The 6,780-nt window shown below is 34.0% G+C and overlaps 1 pseudogene; it reads left to right on the top strand.

The window, feature by feature from the left end:
• Positions 1 to 398: 398 nt before the first annotated feature.
• On the top strand, positions 399 to 918 carry LOC141540485 (riboflavin kinase pseudogene; annotated as a pseudogene).
• Positions 919 to 6,780: the final 5,862 nt, after the last annotated feature.

The following is a 6,780-nucleotide window of genomic DNA, read 5'->3' as shown; positions in this document are numbered from 1 at the left end:
ACTATTAAGGAACTCTCTAAAATATAATCTCCAGGGTCAGAGGGATTCACAAGTGAATTCTACCAAATGTTTAAAGAACAATTAATTCCAATACTATTAAAGTATTTGGAAAAAGAGGCAAAGAAAGAGTGCTGCCGGTGGCTTCTGTTGGGTCTGTGGTGTGCGGAGGTTCTGTGGCATGCCCTTCGTCAGCAGCTTTCTGGTGAGGGCTGTTGGCCACGAGCCTTGTGCAGTTGACGCCTGGTCTTCCTCCCGCCTTCTGGTCTTAGGAATCTCCTTCCCTCATCCTACCTCTTTTCCTCCACTCCCGGCTGGCCCGGGGAACCGTTGCCCTGAACTCAACGGCTGCTCTCCCAGACTCTCCGCTCGGGTGGTCTCTGCCCAGAGTCAGCGACGTGATGACACACCTGCCTTATTTCTGCCGGGGCAAAGTGAGGGGCTTTGGACCGGGCTCCAAGCAGCTGGGCATCCCCACAGCTAACTTTCCTGAGCAAGTAGTGGATACTCTTCCACATAATTTATCTCCTGGAATTTATTATGGTTGGGCCTCTGTTGGAAATGGAGCTGTCCATAAAATGGTTTTAAGTATAGGATGGAACCTATACTACAAGAATACTAAAAAATCTGTGGAAACTCACATTATACATACCTTCAAAGAGGACTTCTATGGGGAAATCCTTAGTATAGTCATCACCGGCTACATCAGACCAGAAAAGAACTTTAATTCAATTGATGCCCTTATTACTGCAATTCAAGATGATATTGAAGAAGCTAAGAGACAACTGGATTTACCAGAACATTTGAAACTCAAAGAAGATCATTTCTTCCATATGCCAGAAAACAAAATAATGAATGGTCATTGATAAAAAAAAAAAAAGTCATTTTATTTACTTATTCATTTACCCCCTTGTATTCTACTACTCTATTATCAACTGCCGCAGCCTTGTATTTGATTAGCTTAAGAAGAAAATTTTCCCAATAGCTGTGAATGTAGTTGCCATTTTATGCTTAAATGAATGTTACATTAAACTTTACATCATGACAGCAGTACCAAAAAAGGTTCATTTAAAAAACCAAGATTTTTGAGAAAATGTTGGAACCATACAGAAGCTTTATGAAAGACATAGTAAAAGCAGAGAGCATACATAAACAGTTTTTTTTTTTAATGATGGATATTTGTATATAAGTAAACTGTCTTAACCAGTCATTTGTTGAAAATGAGAATAGAAGTCATGCTAAGAATTTCCAACTAACGCTACAAGACCTAGATGCCAATGGAGAAATGAAATGTACATTGTGAAAAGAAGTTCCTTATTGGGGTCAAATTATTGTACTGTTTTCCATTTTATATTTATTTTCATGTCTTGGATTAAAAAAACAAAACAAAACAAAACAAAACCAAAACCAAAACCAAACCAAAACAAAACAAAACAAAACAAACAGTTCAGAACTATAGCTCTCAAATTTCCATGTATTTGCTGTCCTTTGATCATAAATGTTTATATTCAAAATTATTTGAACCTTCTTTTACTTTTAAATTTTAATTTCTATTCATAATCTTTCCAATTTTTGGTTTTATGTATAGGGTAATATCTAGTCCTTTCCCTCCACTACCATTATCTGAACAATAATAGATATGCAATGATTGTATTTTACTTTACAAAACTTTAAATATTGCAACCCACCCTAGTAACTCACTAAAGTGAGGGGGGAGTACAATTAACCAGTTGGGTAGAAAAAGCCAAAGCTCAGCTACTGTTTCCCAGAGGGAAAACATTTAAGGGTCAATTAAATTGTAGAAAATATAAAATTATTTAACTTTTTTTGTATGTAATTATGTATATTAAGCATGTATAAACTCTGCTGTTAATGTAATTACATTGTTAATGCCAGTCTAATACTTGTAATTTGAAAAGGATTATAAATTAAAACTTTGTTCAAATCTTTTTAATTTTAACCCTATGTACTTCTCCTCTTTCTAAATAAAATAAACACCTGAAAAAAATAAGAGTGCTGGCAAATTATTTGTATGACACAAATATGGTACTGTTACCTACACCAGGAAAAACCAAACCAGAGAAATAAAATTATAGACCAATCTCTTTAATAAATATTGATGCAAATATTTAATTAAAATATTAGCAAAGATATTAAACAAGTTGCCAACAGGATAATTCACTATGTCCAAGTGGCATTTATACAGGGAACAAAGGGCTCATTCAATATTAGGGAAAAGTATTACCATAATTGATCATATCAATAACAAAACAAAGCATTGATAATCTCAATAGATGCAGAAAAAAGCTTTTGACAAAATACAGCACCCAATCCTATTAAAAACACTAGAGAGCATATGGATAAAGGGAGCTTTCCTTAAAAATATAAGCAGTATCTATTTAAATTCAACAGCAAGCATTATTTGTTAGAGAGAGTAGCTGGACACATTCCCAGTAAAATTAGGGGTGAAAAAAGGATGCTTGTTATCTCCACTATTATTCAACATTGTACTAGAAATGCTGGCTTTAGCAATAAGAAAAAAAAAAAAGAAACTAAAGGAATTAGGGCAATGAGGATATAAAACTATCTTTGTAGATGATATAATGTTATACTTAGACACTCCTAAAAAATCATTCAAAAACCTACTGGAAAAAAAATCACAGATTAAGCAAAGTTGCAGGATATAAAATGAACCCACACAAATCCTCATCATTTCTACCTATTAATGACAAAGCCCATCTGCAAGAGATAGAAAAATTCCATTTAAAATTATAGACAAAATAAAATGGAAAAATTAGTAGATGTCCATCAATTGGGACATGACTGAACAAGTTATGGCATATGAATATCATTGTTCTGTAAAAGTGATGAAGAAACTGATTTTAGAAAGGTCTGGAAACATTTATGTGAACTGATGCTGAGCCAAACAAGAAAAACAAGGAATATATTGTAGTCCATAACCGCAAGAATGTGCAATGATCCATAATTATGAAAGGCTTGGTTCTTCTTCCTGTTCAGTGACCCAAAGCAATGCCAATAGACTTTGAAAACAATCTCATCTGCATCCAGAAAAAGCACTTAGAAGACTGAATGAACACATGCTACATTCACTTTTTTTTTAAATTTCTCTCATGGCTTTTTGTGGCCCCTGCATATGCAATGTGGGTTATATTATAAGAGGGAAAATACTGGAATTAAGTAAGGCTAGGGAAGGAGGCTTGTTAAAGTTGATTTTTTATTGGGACTGAAAGAAAGTTAGGAAGGTCAGTAATCAAAACTGAAGGGGATGGACATTCCAGCAAGGGGGACAACCACAGAAAGTACCTGTAGCTAAACATGCAGTGTCTTGTTCCTGGACTTGCCAGGTCACTGTCATTAGGTCAAAGAGTACATATTAGGGAATGTGGGGTGAGAAGACTGGAAAGATAGAAGGCCAGATTTACAGGAAGGGTTTTGTAGGCCAAACAGAACATTTGGAATTTGCTTCTGGAAATAATAGGAAGGCATTGAGTTTTGTTTGTTTGTTTGTTTTGTTTATTTTTTTTGCTTTGCTTTTTGAATAGGGAATGACTTGATCAAACCTATATTTTAGGGAAATACTTTAGTGGTTGAATTCAAGATGAATTGGAATGAGGAGATAGTTGGAGTAGATGGACGTAGGCAATAATTACATAAAGTGATGAGGTCCTCTGTTTATATATCGCTAGAGGATATTTGTATATATAGATTTAGGACACATTTTTATGAAGATGAATTGCTGGGAAGAGATAACTGATTGAGACTGTTTAAGGAACCAAGAGAAGATCCAAGGCAAAAGTTTCCCAAAAAGCCCCAGCAAAAAGGTTTAGGCCATGAAGCAGAATATAAGACTTAATGCCAGCTTTCTCTCTAGTACCTAATTCATGCTGTCTTAATAAAAAATTGAGAAGGCCGGGGCCTTTCCTATATACTACTTTAATTGATTTTTGTTGTGCAAACTTGCAGGTATTATTTTAGAGGCATATAGTGCCTCTGTACTCAATAGAGGTCCTTCATGTTTCTGTATGTTTTTGAGACAGATCATTATAAAAGCAACCATCTTGTATGTGCCAGGTTATTATGCTGGCCCGATTTTTAAAGTTTATTTGATTGTGTATAGATGGAAAGAAATTTGAAAGGCAAAATTACTTTTTGATGAAAGATATCCTATCTTTCATCAGTACTATGATATCTACCCTTAATTATATTTTTAATTTCCTGAATTCTAGAAATAGTTTTCTGACTTATTTCCACAGCTCATTAATTAAAAATGCATAAGAACTTAGGGATTCTTTTTTAAAGGAACAGTGTACACTATTTTCTGGGTAATTCGACTCCATTAATCTTTTATCTTTGAATTTCTTTTCGATCCACAAAGCGAAAGCAAATCTAATATGATTTTTTTTTCTTTTAACAAATTATTCACTCAAAATACTGCCATTACCACGTTAGGTAAGAAATCAGAAAGCCATGGATTTGTCATCGCAAATAATTTGGTTTTATTTCACTTGCATAATGCAATTTATCTTCTCTCATTTGTAATGACATGTGAGCAAAGCAAACCAATAACTATTTTATCCATCTCAGCTCCAGCTCCATTTAAACAGATTAGCTCAGAAAATTGAAAAAAGAATACCATCAGATTGGTTTAAATACATGTGATCATTAGAGTTTCATACCATACAAATGAATTCTCTCTCCAAGACTCTTTAGTCTTCCAGCTGTGATGGAAGATGAACATGATACATATAAACATGAAAAAGAAACTCTGAGTTAATTAAATGAAAACCCATAGTGCACTGGGCTGAAAGAGTATCTTCAAAATCAAAAAAAGATAAATTCACATAAAGGTGTCTTCATCTTTCAATGGATTCCACAGCCTTATGGACGTTTCAAAGGATGTTAGCACTGACTATGGGGCTTAGTAGAGAAACTCAGTGAATGAAATTCTGTCTAAAAAAGATTTCTTTAAAGAAAGTAGCCCTGAAAAGGCTAATAATATTAAGCAAATTCCAATAAAGTAGCTTACTAGTCAGTATTCAGTTAGATTAGAACCATGAACAACTCGAAATCAATGTCTTTCTCAATTGTGAATAGTAGGAAACAACAGGCAAAACCAAGTGTATTTATATTCTGAACATACACACGTCCAAATAAGTCTTACAGACAAAATATGGAAAGTTGAAGACTATACTGAACAATTAAAATATTAATTATGCCATCTATGGTGGAGAAAGACGTTTCTCTATAGTACTGTATCCATTCACTATTTTATTTTTTTTTTATTTCAATATTAATTGAGTGAGTTGCCATTATATTCATCACTATAATACTTAGTGTAACTCTCACATTTTGTCAGTATGTTGAGAGATGATAAACAGATATATGATAGAAAGTTAAGGAAGATAGATAAAAGATAAATAGGTGAGTTTTTGAGTGCTTCCTATGTTCTGGTCACTTAAGCAAAGGAGTGCTAAGCATAGGAGGATATAAATACAAGAAAGTAAGATAGCTCTTGAGTTCAAGAAAATTACTTATTTTTATATTTTTATGGGAGGTGGAAACAATAACAATGGTGTGCTTTAGGAAGATCAATTTAACATGAAAGTCAAGGCAGGACTTAAGGGAAAAGAAATGAAGCTGAAATCAAGCAGGAAGATAATTTAATGGCTCACAGGGGAGATGATGAAGGCTTACACCAGTAAGGTGTCAATGTTTGAATAGAGACTGATCTTATAAGAGCCCTCTCTACAAATTTAGTAATGATACAACTTGCCAGATTGATTAGAATTTGAGGAGCATTGAGCAATCATGCTTGGATTTCTGGGAAGATGGTTTATGTCTTGACAAAAATAGAGAGTTGAGGGGGATAAGAGAGCTTAGGAGTAAATATAATACTAATTTCACACCCTGACAGTTCTTGGAATCTGCATGATATCTGTTTTGAAGGAAAGTTTAAAAATGAGGAAATTGAGTCCTGGAGTAATGGAGTAATTTGTTTGCAGGCGGTAAGATTTGATTATGGTTCAGATTTTATTCAACACTCTAAGAAGGTAACTCAGTTATTATTCTCCAAATGGGGAAAATCAGGCATTAATGGGTAAATGGATCTTATTAAAGATTAATCCACTCCATGCATGCCACAGACTAGGCAAATTGTCATTTTTGCTTTTCCTCATTCAATACGTTGCATTTTCATGTCTTTACAGAGGTCTTGAATATACTCTCTTTAAACATCCAACTTGTAGACTCCTGAGCTTTCTTGAGACTCAGATTAAGCACTATTTTCTATAAGATTTTCCTCTTCCCTCAGCTTTTAGTCCTTTCACACAAAATCAGGTTATTGTTTTTGTTGTGCATTTAATTTGTCTAGACTCAAATTTATACATTTTCTTTTCCAATCCAAGGGAAGCACTTGGGCCAGGGATTATTTCATTTCTATTCCTTGTGGATGACACTCCAATTCTTTTTCCCATGCCTGTCCAATGGCTGGAATTCATGCCTGGAATATAATCCTTCTTTAACTCCTTTCACTTCTCTTCATTCAAAACTTTATATGAGCAGCATCTTATAAATGAAAATTGTCCTGATTGTCCCCACTTGCCAGCGATCTCCCTCCCAATTTAACTTTTAACTTCTTTGTATTGATTCATCCCCATTGACTTATAGTTGCATATCTATTAATATACACATAAATATGTATTTAATTTATATGATGATTGAATCATTGATTTAGACATGGAAAAAACAGGGTAAGTCATAACA

The sequence above is a fragment of the Sminthopsis crassicaudata genome, chromosome 4 (assembly GCF_048593235.1).
Source record: "Sminthopsis crassicaudata isolate SCR6 chromosome 4, ASM4859323v1, whole genome shotgun sequence".
Taxonomy (NCBI): domain Eukaryota; kingdom Metazoa; phylum Chordata; class Mammalia; order Dasyuromorphia; family Dasyuridae; genus Sminthopsis; species Sminthopsis crassicaudata.
The sequence above is the reverse complement of the archived record's forward strand: the minus strand, read 5'-3'. Positions and strand labels throughout refer to the sequence as shown.